The sequence below is a fragment of the Bombina bombina genome, chromosome 5, assembly GCF_027579735.1.
Source record: "Bombina bombina isolate aBomBom1 chromosome 5, aBomBom1.pri, whole genome shotgun sequence".
In the NCBI taxonomy this organism is placed as follows: Eukaryota; Metazoa; Chordata; class Amphibia; order Anura; family Bombinatoridae; genus Bombina; species Bombina bombina.
The window spans coordinates 733,685,093-733,711,215 of NC_069503.1; positions in this window are offsets into that span (position 1 = coordinate 733,685,093).

The following is a 26,123-nucleotide window of genomic DNA, read 5'->3' on the forward strand; positions in this document are numbered from 1 at the left end:
TGGGTTTTGGATGATTGTGAGCTTTTGAGGGGGTGGGAGACCAGTAGTATGTTGAGAGCTGATTTCAGTTCTGATGGAGTCGATTTTGTTGTTGAAGTATCTGGCAAAATCTTGGGCTGAGAGAAAAGTTGTGGTGGGAGGTGGGGTTGGGCGGAGAAGAGTATTGAATGTGGAGAACATGCTACACATAAACTATTAGGTACATTTAGGTATCTCATCAACACTTCACACATACCATTCACACTTATGTTATATTTTAGGATTAAATTAATATTTAAGACATCACATTCACATTTAAGATATCACACTTATATTTTTTTTTCATTCATTTCTTTTTATTTCTTTTTATTCATTTCATTATTAATAATAATGTATTAGTATAGGGACTTTCTATAGTAAATAAGCACAATTAAATTTTCACTATTCAAATGTTGCACATATCTATATATTTTTATTATTTCTTATGTTAGAGACAATATTTGAAATTTCCTTAAACAAAATATTTATTTATTATCATGTTACTAGATTTGTGGGCTCTCACCATGAAATTTCCTTAAACAAAATATTTATTTATAATCATGCTACTAGATTTGTGGGCTCTCACCATGATTCATATAAATGCACATAAATGTATTCTTTCCTGCTATGGAAGTTACATATGGCTATTTCATTTGTTTGGGTAGGCACAACCATCCCAATCTTGATATTTTGTTTTTATGTATTGTCCCTTTAATTAGGAGACATATAAGTTGTAAGTGTTTCACATTATTATAGTTAGTGCCACTGACTATATATATCGGGTTTTTCCCAAATCAGGTATTCATCTTCATATGGTCCCACAATGAATGTAATCTAGACGCATAATAACTCTATATGAGATGTAATGACATCGTGACAATGATCATAATTATTTTAAACCCACAACAGTTAACGTCACTGTCATTATATATTGGGCTTTTGCAAATCAGGCACTTTACTTTATATGGTCCTACAATAATCATAATTCAGACGTAGAATATCTCTACATGAGATGTAATAATATTGTGACAGTTTAATAGAATATTGAACCCCCTTTTTTGTAATATAAATGTGCCGTACAGATCCCCTTTTTGAAATGTGAATAGAGCGTGTCACAAATGTTTCAGATTCATTCTGAAGAGCAAATACTGGTCACTTTTTTCCTGCTTTTGTTTCAGAATTATTTATCTGGTTTTATTGGCTGAGATGTATGTCTGATGACATTCGGGACACTCCCTCTATTAGTACACAGGACTTTGACTCTTGATTGATGCTTTCACCTTCGGATTACAGCCGTCCTCTGATTGGACAAGAAAAGCACATGACCACAGATCGGACCTGAAAAGAACTGTTACACAACGGACTACTCGATTGAGGACTTTATACTACTGTCTGTTCATTGGTCCAAAAATCCAAGAAGTGTTTTGATTGGTTAAATAACGTATCAATACTAAACTAATCCTCTATTTTTAAACTTTGATGGTTTTTTTAACGATTTTCTTTAAAATATATTTTTCTTCATTTTTATTTTCAGGAATAGTTTACTATTGATGCATATATATAGTATTAAACATTTTATGAAGTTTTTGTGAGTCCAATTTCCTGTGCTCAACAGGAAATTGGAACTAATTTTCCAACTGTATATAAACCAGCCCTGTAGCCACAGCAAACACACTCAATACTTGGTTTTACTTACCTGTTTTACTTATTTTAATGTATGCTCTTGATAAAGATGTGTAATACGTTGAAACGCGTTGAGCAAATAAAACCTTTTATCCTTTGTTGAAAGATTGTCAAGATCTTGTTTTGCTGTGCTGAGCTGGAATCTCCTTATTTATGGAGTAAGTTACTAAATTTTTTTTCAGTTATACATTGGATACTTTTGTCATTTGGGTCTCTATTCATTTATAGTCCACTTTTGGATAAACCTGAAAATTCAGTATTTGACTCCAGGAACCTGTGGACTCTTGCCATCTGACGCTACGTTCCCTTTCAGCTGTAAAGATTCATCTTATGGAGTGAGTATACTGCACCCATATTAATTGGCTTCAATATATGCATCAAGCCTTTTTTCTCTTCACTTACTAGAGAAAATCATTCAATAGACCAGAGCCATCTACTACAACTATATATCTATCAAAACGTCAACTGAAAATACGCTTGAATTCTGCGTCATAATTGTCGCAAGTTTAATCCGCCACAATTATCAAAGTGTCAAGATCGGCAAATGTTGAAATTTGTGACGTAACATACGATCCCGCAATCTCAATCCGACGCAGATCGATGTGAGTTGAAAACGCGTGGAATTCAAGCAGAATTGTGTTCATTCGCTTCCTTTTTGACACTATTTAAAGCTCTTAAGAAGTTATCAAAAATTCAACAGTTACACTTGCGTCTTTTCCGAGGCAACATACCTAGTTTTAAATCCGCCACCCTTGAGGTCGCGGATGCCATAGAACTCAATGGGAGATTCGGAAAACACTGAAATCTTATGTTCGATGCTGCAAGACAATGAAGAATATCCTCTAATGAAAGTTAATTACAAACTGTATTAAATAAGTATACCCTTCAAAAATCAAACAATATTATTGCTACACATTTGGTTCACTATATAGAGATAAAAAAAACCCAGCTATTTTTTCTTTTAAAATCTATTTGCACCATGTTTAATGTTGTATAGATGCAAAGACAAATGTTACCAGCACAAAGTTTTTTGTTTTGCAATGTTGATACTCTACATTATTCTTTAATTCACTCTGCAAATATTTTTTGAACAAAGGATTGCAAGAGAATGTAAACAGTAGCATTAAAAATAAATTAACATGATTTTAAAATGGCATTTGAATTCACACAAAGGGTAGCAAGAGAATGTAAACAGTGGCATTAAAAACACATTGACATGATTTTAAAAAGTTGTGTTGTTATGCAATGTGTTGCGCATCTTTTATTCAATGGCTGAAATCATTTACAGTTGTAGAACTTGGCATTATAAAAAGGGCTTTCAATCACTTCATTTTATTATTATTTTGAGCATGGACATACTAAATGCTTTACAGTTTGTCCTGTTCTTAAGGAGATGCAGGGAAAGATGGGTGTTGATGGCTGCAGTTGTGCGACAATGAAGACGCCAGCGGGTGCCGAGGGTTCATGCCTAGGGTTGGTCTCCATGTCCTAAGTGACCGAGAGTTGATCCGTAGATTTCGACTAAATAGGGCCTCTATTGAGAGGCTCTATTTCGAAATCAAGGACTCTCCCGAGCCACTCACTGCAAGGACTAGGGCAATCCCTGGGATGGTGAAATCGGTCCTCTATTTCTTGGCATCTACCATCACTCCCAGCCAGGACAAATGCCAGAGGGAATCCTGATAGGTAAATATCTCTTATATATGTCAACATATGTATATGATATATTTTATTCATTCTGATTGCTAATGTCAATGATCAATTTTGTTTATGCATGTGATTCTAGATATTCGTGTCTTCCGTGGCTGTTCACGCCCATCCACAACCCCAACGGAGTGGAAGAGGTGCTCTACAATGAGGCACACATCGCCACTAGATCGGTGATTGAACGCACCTTTGGCGCATTGAAGAGCCATTTCCAGTGTTTGGACATCTCTGGTGGGGTTCTTAAGTACGCCCTCTCCAAAGTCTCCTTAATTTTTTTGATTTGCTGTATGTTGCACAACATTGGTCTAACAATCTCTGATATAGATCTGGAGAGCTTGGATAACCATGAGTATGGGGAACATCTAGCTCCATTACAGGACAATGATGCTAGGGGAGTCCAAGCTTGAGCAGACTATATTCAGGTGGTTTTTGGGCAATAATGTTGACAGTGCAACATACAGTATTTATTTTATTGATATTTACTTTACAGTATACTTTTTAATCCAAAAGATTATATATTTTGGATTATGTTTTTGCAAAATTTGTCATTTAAATATCGACAAAATGATATTGTATATCATCGTCTTGCCATTGACTGAAAGTGGTTAATTTTGACAATCTTGCAATTGTTCAATGTAAAGTTTATGAAAAACAGATATTTAATAAAATATCTGCAAATAAATCTTTTTTTTTTTGGTGTACACTTGACTCTGTTTTTGATTTTAAAGTTATAGCAATACCACTTTTAAATGTGTTTACCTTCTATCTAGACTTTTGAAAAACTGCCCCCTTATTTCAGTTCTTTAGACAGACTTGCATTTTAGCCAATCACTGTTAACTTCAGGGTAACTTAACGTGCATGAGCTCAATGTTATCTATATGAAACACATTAAATAATTACCTCTAGTGGTCTAAATTATTTCTGAGTAGAGGCAGTCTTCAAGGTCTAATAAATTTGCTTTTGAACCTCCTAGGCTTAGCTTTCAACTAAGAATTCGAAAATAACAAATCACAAATAATTAACCCTTCAATTATTGATTTTCATTTTAGCTGAGAGATTATGAGTGAGTTATGTACTTTCTCTGTGGTTTCTTTAAAAAAGTCTTGATGAATTTTCAATATTGTACTTGCGCACAGGACTGTCCATGCTTAAAGGGATATTCAACACCCGATTTAAAAATAAATAAATATGGGTAAGTCTTTTTATTACACATTCCCCAGTTTAGCATTACCCACAATGTTATATTGATATACTTTTTACCTCTGTGGTTAAATTTTATATAAGCATATTCTGACAGCCCCCTGATAAAATGACATTTAATTTATTAACTATTGACTTTCATTTTATCAAATTAAAATTAATAAAAAATTTATTTTATAAACATTTTTTAAAATATAAATTGTTAATATTTGAAAATTTTATTTTTTCTTACTCTTGCATGCTCGAGTTTTAAAATTATTTGTTGGTGTTCAGTGTCCCTTTATTTTAAAAAAAGGTAATATATTAACGAAATAACTGATATGATACAAGCCCCACTGGTGCTGTGAGAAGCTTGAGCATTGACAATGCTGTTGCGCTGATGATATCTTATTCTGAGCCACATGGATGTGCATGTAAAAACATTAATCATTTTTTTAATTAATATTTAGATTTTAGCATAGATAGATAGATCTATCTACTGTATCTATCTATCTATCTATCTATCTATCTATCTATCTATCTATCTATCTATCTATGCAATAATGCCAATGTTTGTATAGGTTAAAGGAATATTCTATTCAAAATATAAGGGTAATATTGCTATAGAGCATGCAATTTGAAAGAACTTTATAAAGAAATCAATGAACATATTTTTCTTTTCTCTGTTTCGATTGTTTTAAATGTAGGCTTAGATGTTCTGTGTTTTGTTAAGCACATAGGTAGTACTTGATGATTGGTGTTAAAATGTAGGAAACAATCATCAGGCAATACACAGGTGATGATCCAAACCTGCGATTCCTTCTAAGTGTAAAGGGACATGAAACCAAAAAATGTTCTTTCATGATTAAAGCGACAGTCTACCATATAATTGTTATTGTTTTAAAAGATAGATAATCCCTTTATTACTCATTCCCCCGTTTTGCATAACCAACACAGTTATATTAATACACTTTTTACCTCTGTGATTACCTTGTATCTAGGAACCTTCTTCCAGCCTCCTGATCACATGACTGTGACTGTTTATTATCTATTGTCTTAAATTTAGTATTGTTTTGTGCTAAATATTAAATAACCCCCTGTGCCTGAACACAGTGTTATCTATATGGCCCACGTGTACTTTCTGTCTCTTTGTGTTGAAAAGAGATTTTAAAAGCATGTGATAAGAGGCAGCCCTCAAAGGCTTAGAAATTAGCATATGAGCCTACCTATGTTTAGTTTAAACAAAGAATACCAAGAGAAAAAAGCAAATTTGATGATAAAAGTAAATTGGAAAGTTGATTAAAATTAAAAGTCCTATTTAAATAATGAAAGTTTTATTTATACTAGACTGTCCCTTTAAGCTAGAGAATACATTTTTTTTTTATTTAAATTTTTTTTACTTCTATTATCTAATTTGTTTCATTCTCTCTGTATGTTTTGTTGAATGAGCAGCAATGCACTACTGGTTGCTGAGTGAACACATTGGTGAGCCAATGACAATCAGTATATATATATGCAGCAACCAATCAGCAGCTATAACCTAGGTTCATTGCTGCTCCTGAGCTTGCCAAGATAAACCTTTCATCAAAGGATAACAAGAGAATGACGTAAATTAAATAATAGAAGTAAATTAGAAATGTGTTTAAAATAGTATTCTCTATCTGAATCCACAAAGTAAAGGTTTGTGTTTCATGTCCCTTTAAATTATTTTTCAAATAAAGATAATTATAGAAACAAAAATATTTAACATGAGGACAATTTTTTGATGTATATATAAAATGCATAGTCTATGTAAATGAGGAATATCATTTTTTGAATATACTATTCTTAGAAATATCATAAAATGACAGATGATATCAACAATCAATGTAATTTAACATTCATTTTTAAGACTGTGATATTCTTCATTAATACAATTTTAACTTTAAAATTATGGTATTGACTGTTCTGCTAATGTGAGCACACATAACATTAATGTTTGATCTTGTTTTTGTTACCTGAGGAGGAGATCAAAGATGTTGGAGGGTATCCCAAAGCCCTTTTGGACCTTAGCTGAAAAAAACAAATTTGTATATACAGAGTTAAAAAACAATTTAGAATCATACGAGTTAAAAATTAAACAAAATCTAACATTAAAAAACATACCTGTAGAACGGCCAATGCTTGCTCCATCAGGGGTGCTGCACATAATGTCAGGCTGTATGGCGGCTGAGGAGAAGCTGTGGCTGGATTCAGTATGGATACTAATGGGCAATAGGAGTGTGCCATCCCCAGCAGTGGCAGCATCAGCAGCAGCTGTACCTGCAGCAGCACTGGTAGATGCTTGAAAAAAAAACCAAAACATGAGTACTAACATAATTGTACATCCTAATGTCAATCTTAAAAAAGGCCTATACTTTTATTACAACACTTTTGCGACGTAAAAAAACTAATGTAATAACACTTTAATTACCTGCCACCTCGTCAGTATCATGCACAACCAAATGCAGACCAAGCGTCATATTTGACCCCAGCTTCTCCATCAGCTGAGTCTTGTATGAAGACAACTCAGCTGTAAACGGCACGCCACCGCCTGTAGTACGTGCAGACTGCTTCTCCCTGGCCAGCTTGACCTTCAAGATTCTGTTGATGTCTGAGAACCTCTTCTTACAGTGCTCCACCAATTTGGCATGTGCGCCTTCGACGAAAACACTGTTAGCTATATCTCTCCAGATGTGTTGTTTTCTGGAGAGAGAGGTCTGTTGGCTTTGGAACCAATTATAAAAGCATAGTGCTCTAAAATAAGGATAACTAAAATTTGATTCTGCTTAAAAGAATATTGAATATTACGCACAGACTTTCGGCCAGATTACGAGTTTTGCGTTATGAGTCCACCGCTCACCTTTAATAACGCTGCTATTACAGGTTTGCAAAAACCCAGCGTTAGCAGGCAATATGTCAGCGTTGAGCTCCATACTGCACACAAATACCAATGTTGCTTTGAGCTGGTTTTACGTGCTTGTGCACGATTTCCCCATAGACATCAATCAAAAAGCCATCTGAAAAAAAGCCTAACACCTGCAATAAAGGAGTGTAAAGCTCCATAACGCAGCCCCATTGATTCCTATGGGGAAAGAAAATTTACGTTTACACCTAACACCCTAACATAAACCCCGAGTCTAAACACCCCTAATCTGCTGCCCCCAATATCGCCGACACCTACATTACACTTATTAACCCCTAATCTGCCACCCCCAATGTCATCACCACCTACATAAATGTATTAACCCCTTATCTGCCGCCCCCAACGTTGCCGATACCTACATACATTTATTAATCCCTAATCTTCCATCCCCAACGTTGCCGCCGACACTATACTAAAGTTATTAACCCCTAAACCTCTAGCCTCCCACATCACTAACACTAAATAAATATATTAACCCCTAAACCTTTCTAACCCTAACCCTAACACCCCTAACTTTAATATAAAATAAATCTAAATAAAAAATACTATCATTAACTAAATAATTCCTATTTAAGACTAAATACATACCTATAAAATAAACCCTAAGCTTGCTACAATATAACTAATAGATATATTGTATCTAGCTTAGGTTTTATTTTTATTTCACAGCTAAGTTTGTATTTATTTTAACTAGGTAGACTAGTTAGTAAATAGTTATTAACTATTTACTAACTATCTAGTTAAAATAAATGCAAATGTGCCTGCAAAACCTAACCTGCCTCACACTAACACCTAACACTACACTAAAATTAAATAAATTACATTAATTAAACACAATTATCTAAATTACAAAAAAACAAAACAAAAAAATAAACACTAAATTACACAAAATAAAAAAGAAATTATTAAATATTTAAACTAATTACACCTAATCTAATAGCCCTATCAAAATAAAAAAGCCCCCCCAAAATAAAAAAAACCCTAGCCTACACTAAACTGCCAATGGCCCTCAAAAGGGCCTTTCGCAGGGCATTGCCCCAAAGAAATCAGCTCTTTTACCTGTAATAAAAAAATACAACCAAACCCCCCAAATAAAATCCTATCTAAAAAACCTAAGCTCCCCATTGCCCTGAAAAGGGCATTTGGATGGGCATTGCTGTTAAAAGGGCATTTAGCTCTTTTTCTGTGCCCAAACCCTAATCTAAAAATAAAACCCACAAAATAAACCCTAAATAAAACCTAACACTATCCCCCGAAGATCCACTTACAGTTTTTGAAGACCGGATATCCATCCTCAATGAAGCTGGGAGAAGTCTTCATCCAAGTGGCAAGAAGTCCTCAACGAAGCCGTGAGAAGTCTTCATCCAAGCGCCAAGAAGTCGTCCTCCAGACGGGGAGAAGTCTTCATCCAGACGGCATCTTCTATCTTCATCCTTCAGACGCGGAGCAGCTCCATCTTCAAGACATCCGGCGAGGAGCATCCTCTTCTTTCAATACCTCTTGAAGTATGAAGGTTCCTTTAAATGACTGAGACTTTCGGACCTTCGGAGACGTGAAAACAAGCAATACTGGGACTTCTGATTGCTCATTAGAGCCTGTAAGTATCACTTATTATATTGTGTATTGTAATTATAAATTATGTATATTTCAATGATGCAGAATTTTTTTTTTAATTTCCTGATAGAGCATTGAATTTTAATTGACTTTGTAATGTAATTCTATTATTTTTTTTTCATTCTGTGAATATGTTTATTTGAAAATTAAAGAATATAAGTTTTGTTGCAGGCCCATTTTAATTTCAAAACATGGGTTGTTTTTAATGATTGTTAGCTTTATGGCAGCCGCCAATTTTATGTCAGCCCCCAATAAAACAGTTCTGTACAGGGTCATTAAAATAAAACTAGCTACCTCCTTAGCTTATATACATTATTTTTTAAATAAAGACAGCTATAGAAAGAAGAAAAATTGATAATATGAGTAAATATGTTTGATTAAAAATTCATACAGAATCCTTACAAAAATATAAAATAAAGTTTATTAAAAAAAATATATATATACCTGTATATATATATATATATATATATATATATATATACACTGCATTTATATATATATATATATATATATATATATATAGAAAGTCCCAAGAACAGATCAGCACATCAAACGGTTATACAGCAGCCAGGGTGCACTTAAATCAAAGTCCATAAATCCAAAAGCAAAAAAGGCACTCACTGTTCATAATAAAATATAACTTTTAATAAGCCAAGTTTAAAACGACATAACGTTTCGGTGTTCACATAACACCTTTGTCAAATGTCAAAAATAGACAACTTAATGCCCAACCACTCACCTATCATATCTTAACACCCATTACCTTAAATACGGTTTCACTTGGCGCTCCTGTACGCTGTTCTGCCCTGTGCGCAATGACGTCATGACGTTGCTGCGTTACGTAACGTGACCACATGATGTTAGGTCGCCCAATCAGGTTGCCTTAGCAACCGGTAAACAATACCACCGTGGCTATATCGGGCAATTAAATCCCGTTTCCAAAAGTGAATGGGCATAACAGCCCCTCAACAACATATAAGGCACTATACATTGGTCTGTAGTTACCAACCACAGCAACCCATATTGCTCACAGTGAAGATCATGCGACAGGGGCGCAAATCATTAAAAAAATATATAAAAGATATATATTATAATCCCGTGTAATTACAATTTAAAAAATGATCAAACATGAATAGCAGGGACATATGAGCGATGCATTGGTCTAATAACGGCAAAACTGCATGGATTGAATCAGAGCCAATCAATTTAATCTGCCTAAGATACGTATCTTACCCACTACTCTTTCTATATTCTAACCCTATTAATTCTTGCCTCCTGGAGCATGATCAGAAACCCGTAAGGACCCACTAGGATGAAAATCCATGTGAATGGTTCTGGGTGACTTAGTATGCATCCATTATTGGTAGGTACTGTTGAAGATTTATTTGTTGTAGAACGGTCCAAAGTCAAGGACAGTGTTCAGGCCCCTAGGTACCAGAGTGTCCAGCGTATGGATCCATTTTGTTTCCACTTGTAGCAACCGGTTATCCCTATCACCACCCCTTCTTAATGGTGGTACATGGTCGATTAACATTGACCTCAGGCTTGATAGGCTATGGTTACATTCAGCAAAATGCCTGGCGACCGGTTGTTCCGACTCCCCCTTTTTTAGTGCCTCGCGTATTGCACAGCGGTGGTTAGCCATCCTGTCCCTGAAACTTGTTATGGTTTTACCAATATAAACCAGAGAACATGGACAGACTAACATATAGATGACATATGTACTAGTGCATGTTAGTCTGTGACGGATGGTAAATCGCCTATTCGTGTGCGGATGCTGGAATGTCTGGCCCCTCATCATGGTATTGCAAGTAGTACAATTACCACATGTGTAGCATCCATTCTTGGACGTCTTCAGCCAGTTATCCTTCTGGTAGCATCTGACCGGATCAGTCTTCACCAGTACATCACGCAAATTTTCAGCCCTGCGGTACACCATCCTCGGTGGTTGCATCCTGTTAAAGGGGAGAGTTGGATCCGTTTCCAGGATCGGCCAATTTTTCTGAGCCGATTTCTTAAGTATGTCGCTAGTTGGAGTATAAGTGGTCATGAAATTAAGCCTTTCAGTGTCCATTTTAGGCTTATCATGTCCTTTACACTTGGGGTCTTTTAACACCTCCTTCACTTTTCTGACTGTTCCTTTGTCATAGCCTCTTGCTACTAGCTTTTCTTCCATAATGGTTAGTTGATCAATCATAGTGGGTACCTCACTATTATTACGAATGACCCGCATCAGCTGAGAGGTGATAATCCCCATTTTCTGATGTCTGGGATGGAAACTCCTTGCTTCTAACAAAGAATTGCGATCGGTTGGCTTCGTATATAGCGAAGTGCCAAATGAGCAACCATCCTCAGACATGATTTTATATATGTTAAGATCCAGGAAATGTATGGTCTCATTACTAAATTCTAACTTGAACCTTATGGGACTGTCCATGGTGTTCAAACATGTCACCCACTCCTGTAGTTCCTCATTGCTGCCCCCCCATACCAGAAGGACATCATCGATGTACCGTGTATAGTATCTGATATGGGGATGAGCAAATGGTCTCATTAGAGTCTGTTCGTACCAGGCCATATATAGATTGGCATATGTGGGTGCCATGTTTGAACCCATGGCCGTCCCTGACACCTGCAAAAAGTATCCATTCTCGAACTTGAAAAAGTTTTTCTCTAAGCACAAGGTAAGTAGTTCGCACAGGAATTCAATGGGAGGACCCTCATAGAGGGGGTTCCCAGTCACCATGGACCTGACAGCCGCCACACCCCCCCATGGGGAATAGAGGTGTAGAGGCTGTCCACATCCATGGTAACCAGGATATCACCCTCCTGTAATGTGGTATAGTCCCTTAGGACATTCAACAAACTCGGTGAATCCTGCAAATATGCAGGTGTTCCTTTAACCACCGGTTGAAGGTAGAAGTCTATATAGATGGCCAAATTGGATAGCAAGGAGTCCCTGGCAGACACAATTGGTCTGCCAGGGGGATGGTCCAAGGTCTTATGTACTTTTGGCAGAAGATACAGGACTGGTGTTCTAGGGTGATCAGTGATTAGAAACTCAAGTTCCTGTTCTGTCAGGAGCCCTGCTTCATGACCTCTATAAAGGCATTCATCAATGTGTTTCTTAAATGTTCTGCCTGGGTTCCCTGAAAGTTTAACATATACACTATGGTCAGACAACTGTCTGTAAGCTTCTGCCCTATAGTCAACATAATCCTGTAGGACTATTGACCCACCTTTATCCGCTGGGCGGATAATGATGCTATTATCATTGCTAAGTGATTTAATAGCATACCTCTCATCGCTATTTAAATTTGGGTAAGTGGGAAAAGGAAGTTTGTCGGGAATCTCATTACATACCACTCTGGTGAAATTCTTAATGGAGGGATGTGTGTTTACAGGTTCAAATGTTGATGGTTTTTTGAATTTGGTTATCACACCTTGAGTGTCATTTTTAAAGTAGTCTTTTAGCTTGAGCTGTCTTTGAAGCTTGTGGATATCTACAATGGTGTCAAATCTATCACATCTAGGTGTGGGAATAAAAGCTAACCCACGTGGGTTATCTTTTATTCCCACGCCTAGATGTGATAGATTTGACACCATTGTAGATATCCACAAGCTTCAAAGACAGCTCAAGCTAAAAGACTACTTTAAAAATGACACTCAAGGTGTGATAACCAAATTCAAAAAACCATCAACATTTGAACCTGTAAACACACATCCCTCCATTAAGAATTTCACCAGAGTGGTATGTAATGAGATTCCCGACAAACTTCCTTTTCCCACTTACCCAAATTTAAATAGCGATGAGAGGTATGCTATTAAATCACTTAGCAATGATAATAGCATCATTATCCGCCCAGCGGATAAAGGTGGGTCAATAGTCCTACAGGATTATGTTGACTATAGGGCAGAAGCTTACAGACAGTTGTCTGACCATAGTGTATATGTTAAACTTTCAGGGAACCCAGGCAGAACATTTAAGAAACACATTGATGAATGCCTTTATAGAGGTCATGAAGCAGGAATCCTGACAGAACAGGAACTTGAGTTTCTAATCACTGATCACCCTAGAACACCAGTCCTGTATCTTCTGCCAAAAGTACATAAGACCTTGGACCATCCCCCTGGCAGACCAATTGTGTCTGTCAGGGACTCCTTGCTATCCAATTTGGCCATCTATATAGACTTCTACCTTCAACCGGTGGTTAAAGGAACACCTGCATATTTGCAGGATTCACCGAGTTTGTTGAATGTCCTAAGGGACTATACCACATTACAGGAGGGTGATATCCTGGTTACCATGGATGTGGACAGCCTCTACACCTCTATTCCCCATGGGGGGGGTGTGGCGGCTGTCAGGTCCATGGTGACTGGGAACCCCCTCTATGAGGGTCCTCCCATTGAATTCCTGTGCGAACTACTTACCTTGTGCTTAGAGAAAAACTTTTTCAAGTTCAAGAATGGATACTTTTTGCAGGTGTCAGGGACGGCCATGGGTTCAAACATGGCACCCACATATGCCAATCTATATATGGCCTGGTACGAACAGACTCTAATGAGACCATTTGCTCATCCCCATATCAGATACTATACACGGTACATCGATGATGTCCTTCTGGTATGGGGGGGGGCAGCAATGAGGAACTACAGGAGTGGGTGACATGTTTGAACACCATGGACAGTCCCATAAGGTTCAAGTTAGAATTTAGTAATGAGACCATACATTTCCTGGATCTTAACATATATAAAATCATGTCTGAGGATGGTTGCTCATTTGGCACTTTGCTATATACGAAGCCAACCGATCGCAATTCTTTGTTAGAAGCAAGGAGTTTCCATCCCAGACATCAGAAAATGGGGATTATCACCTCTCAGCTGATGCGGGTCATTCGTAATAATAGTGAGGTACCCACTATGATTGATCAACTAACCATTATGGAAGAAAAGCTAGTAGCAAGAGGCTATGACAAAGGAACAGTCAGAAAAGTGAAGGAGGAATTGTTAAAAGACCCCAAGTGTAAAGGACATGATAAGCCTAAAATGGACACTGAAAGGCTTAATTTCGTGACCACTTATACTCCAACTAGCGACATACTTAAGAAATCGGCTCAGAAAAATTGGCCGATCCTGGAAACGGATCCAACTCTCCCCTTTAACAGGATGCAACCACCGAGGATGGTGTACCGCAGGGCTGAAAATTTGCGTGATGTACTGGTGAAGACTGATCCGGTCAGATGCTACCAGAAGGATAACTGGCTGAAGACGTCCAAGAATGGTTGCTACACATGTGGTAATTGTACTACTTGCAATACCATGATGAGGGGCCAGACATTCCAGCATCCGCACACGAATAGGCGATTTACCATCCGTCACAGACTAACATGCACTAGTACATATGTCATCTATATGTTAGTCTGTCCATGTTCTCTGGTTTATATTGGTAAAACCATAACAAGTTTCAGGGACAGGATGGCTAACCACCGCTGTGCAATACGCGAGGCACTAAAAAAGGGGGAGTCGGAACAACCGGTCGCCAGGCATTTTGCTGAATGTAACCATAGCCTATCAAGCCTGAGGTCAATGTTAATCGACCATGTACCACCATTAAGAAGGGGTGGTGATAGGGATAACCGGTTGCTACAAGTGGAAACGAAATGGATCCATACGCTGGACACTCTGGTACCTAGGGGCCTGAACACTGTCCTTGACTTTGGACCGTTCTACAACAAATAAATCTTCAACAGTACCTACCAATAATGGATGCATACTAAGTCACCCAGAACCATTCACATGGATTTTCATCCTAGTGGGTCCTTACGGGTTTCTGATCATGCTCCAGGAGGCAAGAATTAATAGGGTTAGAATATAGAAAGAGTAGTGGGTAAGATACGTATCTTAGGCAGATTAAATTGATTGGCTCTGATTCAATCCATGCAGATTTGCCGTTATTAGACCAATGCATCGCTCATATGTCCCTGCTATTCATGTTTGATCATTTTTTAAATTGTAATTACACGGGATTATAATATATATCTTTTATATATTTTTTTAATGATTTGCGCCCCTGTCGCATGATCTTCACTGTGAGCAATATGGGTTGCTGTGGTTGGTAACTACAGACCAATGTATAGTGCCTTATATGTTGTTGAGGGGCTGTTATGCCCATTCACTTTTGGAAACGGGATTTAATTGCCCGATATAGCCACGGTGGTATTGTTTACCGGTTGCTAAGGCAACCTGATTGGGCGACCTAACATCATGTGGTCACGTTACGTAACGCAGCAACGTCATGACGTCATTGCGCACAGGGCAGAACAGCGTACAGGAGCGCCAAGTGAAACTGTATTTAAGGTAATGGGTGTTAAGATATGATAGGTGAGTGGTTGGGCATTAAGTTGTCTATTTTTGACATTTGACAAAGGTGTTATGTGAACACCGAAACGTTATGTCGTTTTAAACTTGGCTTATTAAAAGTTATATTTTATTATGAACAGTGAGTGCCTTTTTTGCTTTTGGATATATATATATATATATATATATATATATATATATATATATATATATATATAGTATTAGAAGAAAGAAAAACGAGGAACTGCAGACTCTTTTCCAAAGTGGTTAGTTTAATGAGCAGACAAGTGAAAGATACAGTCACAGTGTGCAGGGCTGGATCTGACGCGTTTCCCGCATGCTCACATGCGCTTCATCAGAGATCTATTGGTGTTCACCTGCTGTCAGGTTAAATACTGGTATTAGCCAATAGTGTATAGGTAAAGCCTAATTGGTGTTGTGTGAACGAAAATTGTGTGCAAATGTTGAGTGCAAGCTAAAAAATCCAATGTGTGAAACTTTCAAAGAAATAAGTGTTGTTAAGCAGTGATGTGATAGGCAATACATCTAAGTTAAAAAGGAATTGGCGTGATTATATATTTCTGTGATTAGGTTTGAAAGTAGTGAAATATTACTAAAAGCTAAATGCAAAAATTTAATTGTTATGTTGTGCATGAAAATGAAAGCACAACTAAGTTCAAAATCACCGCAGTGATAAACCAAATAATGAGGTAAAAGTGATGGAAAGGAGGGAATATTATCAAAATTGCAATTATACATGGAAAACATGTATCTAAGCACAAAAATAAAAATAAAGGATAGGAAGTATAAAAATAGCAACATGTTATTTAAGAAATATATATATATATATGTGTGTGTTTTTAAATATATGTATATATATATATATATATATATATATATATATATATATATATATGTTTTTTAAATTGGTTGTTATTTTCATCATAGGAAATAAAGATTACATGCATTACAGATGCAGATATATTACACAAAAGAAAAATATCACATGGATCTAATGTTGACATACAACTTTATATTTTCACAGATCTCAGGTGGCCAAGAGAAAGAATCCCCCGGTACGTAAGGCCAGTGTCAATGGCTACCCCTAGGAGCAACCGCTATTTTCCACTGCTGCCATTGCTACTGCTGGAGGGTCGTCATGAAGATGAGTCAGGGACAGATGTGGACCTCCCTGATATCCAAGGTAATTTTCAAGTAAAATAATATCGGCTAGATTACGAGTTTTGCGTTATGAGTAAAAAAGCAGCGTTAAGCCTCATAACGCTCCTTTTTTACTACCGCTGTCTATAAGTCTTATAGGTACAGCTGTCCCGCACACTTTTTTGGCCTTACCGCAAATCAACTTACACAATTTGCGTATAGTCTATTTTCAATGGGACTTCCATTGCGCCGGTATTACAAGCTTTTTTTTTAGGCCAAAAAATGAGCGGTACAGCCTATCCCGCAAGATTCGTAACGCATTCTAAAGTCAGTAGTTTTGAGTTTTACACTACAAAGCTGTAGCATAAAACTCATAACTAAAGTGCTAAAAAGTACACTAACACCCATAAACTACCTATTAACCCCTAAACCTAGGCCCTCCCACATTGCAAAGAACTTAAATAAAATTATTAACCCCTAATCTGCTACTCCGGACATCGCCACCACTATAATAAATATATTAACCCCTAAACTGCCGCACTCCCGCCTCGCAAACACTAGTTAAATATTATTAACCCCTAATCTGCCGCCCCTTACATTGCCACAACCTACATGACAGTTATTAACCCCTAATCTGCCGCCCCCTACGTCGCGGCCACTATACTAAATGTATTAACCCCTAAACCTAAGTCTAACCCTAACACCCACTAACTTAAATATAATTAAAAAAATCTAAAGAAAACCTAATATTGATAACTAAATTATTCCTATTTAAAACTAGATACTTACCTGTAAAATAAACCCTAAGCAAGCTACAATATAACTAATAGTTACATTGTATCTAGCTTAGGGTTTATTTTTATTTTACAGGCAAGTTTGTATTTATTTTAACTAGGTAGAATAGTTATTAAATAGTTATTAACTATTTAATAACTACCTAGCTAAAATAAATACAAATTTACCTGTAAAATAAAACCTAACCTAAGTTACACTAAAACCTAACACTACACTACAATTAAATCAATTACCTAAATTAAATACAATTACCTAAATTACAAAAAAAACTAATACTAAATTACACAAAATAAAAAACAAATTACACCTAATCTAATAGCACTATCAAAATAAAAAAGGCCCCCAAAAATAAAAAAAACCTAGCCTAAACTAAACTACCAATAGCCCGTAAAAGGGCCTTTTGCAGAGGCATTGCCCCAAAGAAATCAGCTTTTACCTGAAAAAGAAATACAAACAATCATGACAATGGGGAGCTTAGTTTTTTTTTTAGTTAGGGTTTTATTTGGGGGGTGGGTTGTGTGGGTGGTGGGTTTTACTGTTGGGGGGGTTGTTTGTAATTTTTTCAGGTAAAAGAGCTGATTTCTTTGGGGCAATGCCCCGCAAAAGTCCCTTTTAAGGGCTATTGGCAGTTTAGTTTAGGCAAGGAGGTTTTTTTATTTTGGGGGGCTTTTTTATTTTGATAGGGCTATTAGATTAGGTGTAATTAGTTTAAATATCTTGTAATTTTTTTTTTTGTAATTTAGGTAATTGTATTTAATTTAGGTAATTTATTTAATTTTAGTGTAGTGTTAGGTGTTAGTGTAACTTAGGTTAGGTTTTATTTTACAGGTAAATTTGTATTTATTTTAGCTAGGTAGTTATTAAATAGTTAATAACTATTTAGTAACTATTCTACCTAGTTAAAATAAATACAAACTTGCCTGTGAAATAAAAATAAACCCTAGGCTAGATAAAATGTAACTATTAGTTATATTGTAGCTAGCTTAGGGTTTATTTTACAGGTAAGTATTTAGTTTTAAATAGGAATTATTTAGTTATTAATTGTAGGTTTTATTTAGATTTATTTTAATTATATTTAAGTTAGGGGGTGTTAGGGTTAGGGTTAGACTTAGGTTTAGGGGTTAATAAATTTAATATAGTGGTGGCGACGTTGGGGACGTCAGATTATGGGTAGTAATAATAGTTAACTAGTGTTTGCGAGGCAGGAGTGCGGCGGTTTAGGGGTTAATATGTTTATTATAGTGGCGGCGACGTTGGGGGCGGAAGATTAGGGGTTAATAAGTGTAGGTAGGTTGCGGCAACATTGGGGGCGGCAGATTAGGGGTTAAAAAATATAATGTAGGTGTCGGCGATGTCAGGGGCGGCAGATTAGGGGTTAATAAGTGTAAGATTAGGGGTGTTTAGACTCTGGGTTTATGTTAGGGTGTTAGGTGTAAACATAAATTTTGTTTCCCCATAGGAATCAATGGGGCTGCGTTACGGAGCTTTACGCAGCTTTATTGCAGGTGTTAGGCTTTTTTTCAGTCGGCTCTCCCCATTGATATCTATGGGGAAATTGTGCACGAGCACATACAACTAGCTCACCGCTGACTTAAGCAGCGCTGGCATTGGAGTGCGGTATGGAGCTCGATTTTGCTCTATGCTTACTTCTTGCCTTTTAACGCCGGGTTTATAAAAACCTGTAATACCAGCGCTGTAGGTAAGTGAGCAGTGACAATAACGTGCAAGTTAGCACCGCACCCCTGATAACGCAAAAATCGTAATCTAGCCGTATGTTTGCAGTATTTTACATTAAAAATTGTTTTTTTTTTATATTCAGGTTCATTCAGGGTGCAGGTTAATGTAATAGATTGAATTTTAAAAAATTAAATGTTTGAACCAGTTTTTCCACAACAATGTTGTGTATAATATAGGCCTTGTCACAAATTCCTCATACTAACAATGATATGTGTTTGTGCTTCATCTCTGACAGACGACCAAGAAGAAGTGGCTGGAATTGAATGTAAGAAAACTTAATATTAGGTTTTAACAATTATATCTTGATATTGAATTTGTATAACATTTTTTTTCTCTTTTCTTCTTATAGATATGGATCAGGGCACCCAGACAGAGCACTTTCTGTCAGATATATTTTACCAGCTGGCGGTGGGGCTGGATATTGTATTGTATTGGGCCCTGCAGGAGGCCATGACCAATGTTCATTGAATTTTATTTATTTATTTAAAAAGAAAAAAATAGTTTTAAAATAAATATATATTTAATCAAAACTATGGTGTTCCTGTATTCATTTAAATATTACTTTGAAGTGGCATGAAAATATATGTTGAATGTTGTATAAATAGCATGCAATGTGTTAAATTATATATGTTTTATTGTATATTTTTTTTATCTATTTTTCATTTCTCTTCATCTTTTAAATAAACTTTGATGAAGAGCATATGCAGATAAACAATATATGGGTGCTGATTGATGACTGCACATAGATGCCTCATATGATTGGCTTGCACATGTGCATTGCTATTTCTACTAAAAAGGATATCTGAGGATTAAAGTGAAACTGAACCTTGATTTTATCTTTCAAGCTTCAGATAGAGTGTGCAATTTTAAGCAACTTTCTAATTTACCCAAATTTCTTCATTCTATTTGTATCTTTATTTGAAAATCAAGAATGTAAGTTTCTAAGCAGGCCCATTTTTGAAGAACAACCAGGGTTGAACTTGATGAATGAACAGCACCAATAAACAAGTGCTGTTCAGGGTGGTTAAACTGAATTTGTCATGCTCCTTAGCTTAGATGCCTTCTTTTTCAAAGATAACAATAGAACATATAAAAATTGATAATAGGAGTAATTTTGAAAGTTGATTTCAATTGAATGTTCTATCTGAATCTTAAAAGTTAATAATTGTGCTTAGTGTCCCTTTAATAAAAGTTCAAGGGTTGTAATCTTGCTTGAGATGTTCTACTATGATATTGGTGCCCCTTTAACCCCTTAATGACCGGACCATTTTTCAATTTTCTTACCCTTAATGACAATGGCTATTTTTACATTTCTGCAGTGTTTGTGTTTAGCTGTAATTTTCCTCTTACTCATTTACTGTACCCACACATATTATATACCGTTTTTCTCGCCATTAAATGGACTTTCTAAAGATACCATTATTTTCATCATATATTATAATTTACTAAAAAAAAATAATAAAATATGAGGAAAAAATGGAAAAAAACACACTTTTTCTAACTTTGACCCCCAAAATCTGTTACACATCTACAATCACCAAAAAACACCCATGCTAAATAGTTTCTAAATTTTGTCCTGAGTTTAGAAATACCCATTTTTTACATGTTCTTAGCTTTTTTTGCAAGTTATAGGGCCATAAATACAAGTAGCACTTCGCTATTTCCAAACCACTTTTTTTCAAAATTAGCGCTAGTTACATTGGAACCCTGATAGCTGTCAGGAATACCTGAATATCCCTTGACATGTATATATTTTTTGTTAGAAGACAACCCAAAGTATTGATCTAGGCACATTTTGGTATATTTTATTCCACCATTTCACCGCCAAATGCGAGCAAATAAAAAAAAACTTTACATTTTTCACAATTTTAGGTTTCTCACTGAAATTATTTACAAACAGCTTGTGCTATTATGGCACAAATTGTTGTAAAAGCTTCTTTGGGATCCCCTTTGTTCAGAAATAGCAGACTTATATGGCTTTGGCATTGCTTTTTTGTAATTAGAAGGCCGCTAAATGCTGCTGCGCACCACACGTAAATTATGCCCAGCAGTGAAGGGGTTAATTAGGTAGGTTGTAGGGAGCTTGCAGGGTTAATTTTAGCTTTAGGGTAGAGATCAGCCTCCCACCTGACACATCCCACCCCCTGATCCCTCCCAAACAGCTCTCTTCCCTCCCCCACCCCACAAATGTCCCCGCCATCTTAAGTACTGGCAGAAAGTCTGCCAGTACTAAATAAAAGGAGTTTTTTTTTTTTTTTATAAAAAAAATAAAATATTTTAGCTGTGATGGACTCCTGCCTTAGCCCCAACCTCCATGACCCCCCCCCAGCTCTCTAACCCTCTCCCCTATCTAATTGCGGCCATCTTGGGTACTGGCAGCTGTCTGCCAGTACCCAATTTGCACAAAAACATATAAGTATTTTTTTCTTTTTTTCTTTTTTGGGGGGTTTTCTGTAGTGTAGCAGCCCCCCACAATACCCCTCCCCCCCTCCCCCTCCCAGATCCTTTTATATGATTTTAAAAAATATATATTTCCCCCCCCCCCCTCTTCCCTCATTGGTGTCAGTGGCCAGCTAATGCGCGCGCACGCGTGCACGCGCGCCCCCGCGCGCTCCCGGCACCCGGCGTGCACATTGCACTTCTAGGAACCAGATGCCGGGTAGCGATGGGCCGCCCACCCACCTCCCTGTTGCGCTCCCACCCACCAACGAACTACCGGTGCAGAGAGGGCCACAGAGTGGCCCTCTCTGCATCGGAGTCTTCTAAAAAGGTATTGCAGGATGCCTCCATATGGAGGCATCACTGCAATACCCTGAGAGCTGCTGGAAGCGATTGCGATCGCTTCCAGCACTCTCCTAGACAACTGACGTACCAGGTACGTCCATTGTCATTAACTACTTGTTAATGCATGACGTACCTGGTACGTCAGTTGTCATTAAGGGGTTAAAGGAACAGTCTAGGCCAAAATAAACTTTCATGATCCAGATAGAGCATGTAATTTTAAACACTTTTCCAATTTACTTTTATCACCAATTTTGCTTTGTTCTCTTGGTATTCTTAGTTGAAAGCTTAACCTAGGAGGTTCATATGATAATTTCTTAGACCTTGAAGGCCACCTCTTTTCAGAATGCATTTTAACAGTTTTTCACCACTAGAGGGTGTTAGTTCATGTATTTCATATAGATAACACTGTGCTCGTGCACGTGAAGTTATCTGGGAGCAGGCACTGATTGGCTAAACTGCAAGTCTGTCAAAAGAACTGAAATAAAGGGGCAGTTTGCAGAGGTTTAGATACAAGATAATCACAGAGGTTAAAAGTATATTAATATAACTGTGTTGGTTATGCAAAACTGGGGAATGGTTAATAAAGGGATTATCTATCTTTTAAAACAATAAAAATTCTGGTGTAGACTGTCCCTTTAATTTAGGAAATAAAATTATTTTAAAAAATACTACTAATAATAATAAATATATATACAGTACATATATATACATAAATGCATCTATTATATTTACATTTATATAGATATATATGTACAGTATATACATACATATAAATATATCAAGGAATATAAATATATACTAAAATATGTATGCCCAATCTTTAAAAGAATTCTAATAATTGACTGTCCACTTTGTACCAAATATATCGCTACTTGCTATATTGGCAATTAATTCCTGCTCAGAAAAAGAATACATTTCCACTATATACAATAATTTGTTAAAGTGAACTATGCTTGTTCGTGGACAGTAATGAAATGGTATAAATAAAGTTGAGAAAAACCTGAATAGACGCGAGATCGATGACTGTTAGTTAACAACAGTCCGATACTCCTCGCACCGTACTTGACGCGCGTGTTTTTGACATTTCTTTTTTTCATAAATATGGAGATCGTATTGAGATCCGTGGCCGCAATGTTTGCCGATATTTGGCAAGTGTATTGACGCCCGCGAATGCAACATATTTGATGCTTTGATAGATATCCCCCTAAATGTCAATCAAACAACACATAAGATGGCCTGCCTTAAATTTATTTTGTAAACCAATAACAGGGAATAAACTTCTTCATGCCTCAAGTAACCATCCCCAATTGATTAGGGAAGTGGCTAAGAGTCTGTTCATACAGACAAGACATCATTGCTCAAGATAAAAAGTTAATAGAAGAAAAGTTATCCACTTTCAGTTGCAAATATAGCTTTTGCAGAGGTCAGAACATTGAAGAGGAAGGATTTTCTGACCCCCAAAAACCATAAGACTGAGAAAGCAGATTTGAAGTTCATTATGAGATATTCTACTAGGTTAAGAAATAATTGTCAATATCATACAGTGATGAACAATTTAAGGATATAATCTGCAAGGGTTGATATTTCATTATTCTAAGAGTTTGATTTTGGTGAATTTAGTGTATGTTACAAAAAACCCCACTTCATAGACCTTATGGTTTAGATTTATAGGCAATTTGAAATTTGGTAAAGGATGTATTCCTAAGAGTGGATGAATGTTTTTTGTCCCATTTAACTGGAGAAGCCTTTCAATCACAGTGTTCATAAATGTTCTATTAAAGGGACAGCCTAGTCCGAAATAAACTTTCATGATTCAGATAGAAAATGTAATTTTACTTTTATCACCAATTTTGCTTTTTTCTCTTGGTATTCTTAGTGTAAAGCTAAACCTAGCAGGTTCATATGCTAATTTCTAAGCTCTTGAAGGCTGCCTCTTCTCTCAGGGGATTTTGACAGTTTTTCACCACTAGAGGGTGTTAGTTCATGTGTGTCATATAGATAACACTGTGCTCATGCACTTGGAGTTCAGGTGAGCCAGCTCTGATTGGCTAAAATTAATGTCTGTCAAAAGAACTGAACTAAGGGGGCAGTTTGCAAAGGCTTAGATAGAACGTAATCACAGAGGTAAAAAGTGTATTTATATAACTGTGTTGGTTGTGCAAAACTAGGGAATGGGTAATAAAGGGATTATCTATCTTTTTAAACAATAAAAATTCTGGTGTAGACTGTCCCTTTAACTTCAGACTTTAAACACATTATCCCGGATTACAAGTGGAGCATTATTGATAGCGCAGGCTTCGCTATCCATATAACTACCGTGCGCTAAGAATAGAGCACAATCTGATATTGCAAGTCAATGGTAAAAAAGATTTACTGGAGAATGTTAGCGTAACATTTTTAGCACACTCTATACTTTCAATGCTTAACATCGCTCAAATTAGTGGTGAGTAATGTGTTGCTCTCTAGCAAAACACATAACAGCGTTAAAGTTAACATGACTGGAGACCGGAAGTAAAGTGTTAGGGTTATAATAAAACACATGTTAAACATATTAAAAAAGTATTTTGCTCATATATATATAGATATAGATATATACTGTATATATATATATATATATATATATATATATATTACACATGTTTTAGCATATCTTGTTAATACCTGCAGTGAAAAGGTCATTTTATGGTTTTATTTGTTCATAGGTGATAAGGATGCAGTTTCTATTAAAACCTTCCCTTAATAGAGAAATACAATATTTGTATTTACTTTTATTTACCTTGGACCAAACCAAAGACTTTAACCTGCCCTCATTTGTTATGAAAGCTGTTTGTAATAAATCTTAAAAACCAATATATACATAGCTAAATCATTTTTTAGACACAACGTTCAGTGTAAGTGAATTTCAGTACTCTCTTATACAGAATTATACCTGTTTTTTAGCATTCATATCCCTTTCATTTTATGCACCATGTAAATAATTGAAACATTTACAAAAATGTGCTGTATCTTTTTCCATAGCTTTTAGTAATAAAATAAATCTTAAAGAAAAACATACATTTTTATTTATGGACGTTGACTTTTTTCCAATAAAATGTTAAATGCAAAACCATTTTCTTAGCTCTGTAACATTGCAACATGTTATAAAATAGAAAATTCTTTAGAGTACAAAAGAAAACATTAATGGCTGACGTGACCTATTATTTAGTGCATTTCTGATTGTTCAACAAAGAGAGATGAAACCTGGTCTGTGATGAAACCTATTACTCTTTCTTCAATGTACAACCCTGGGGCTGCACAAATTAGGTTATTCCAAACAGTACAATGAGATGTGCATAATAATGGAACATATACAAACAGATGAGAGAAAAAATAACGGCCTCCACTGGGAACTGACCCCAGGCTGCTCAGAATTACGTTCCAAATGAACTACCATCTTATTTGTTCTCCAGTGCACAGTCTGGTATGCTACTGATTATTATATTATAACACAAGGAAGAAAGTGATGTGCATATTAATGGAAAATATTGAAAAGGAAAAGAGAGAAGAAAATAAGCATACCTCAGCTGTGACTTAAACCAGGATGTTCAAAACACAATTATGATGTATTCATGCATTTCTATGTGATATAATACAATTATCTGCTGTGCACTCAAGAGCAACTAATTTAGAGAACCAACATTATATTTCAGCATTATTAAAAGCGATGACCCATTATTTATATATTTTTTAAATATATGCTCTAAATACTTTTTTTTATAATTGCTTACCCAAGAAAAGCAAACTCTAATAAATTGAAATACTATTTAAAATAAAACCTATTTTGTGTGGTGTGTGTGTTGACTGCATTGCCATTTATATTCTTAATATAATTAAATAAACCCAAATACTTTTCTCCTTTTTATTTTCTAAAACTTACTTTTACAATTGTTCTAAGAACAAATTATGGCTGTATCATTAATGAATATTTATTTTAATAAATTATGTGTAGGAACTATGCAAAGCAAAATTGTGATTTTATTTTCTCCTTTAACTATTCTTTATATTTTCCGACAAAAAGCTCTGTATTCAGTTTTACTATGTGCTGTATTTTAAGCTTGGATTGCATTCCTCTAAAATAAATAATTTTATACATATATAAATGAT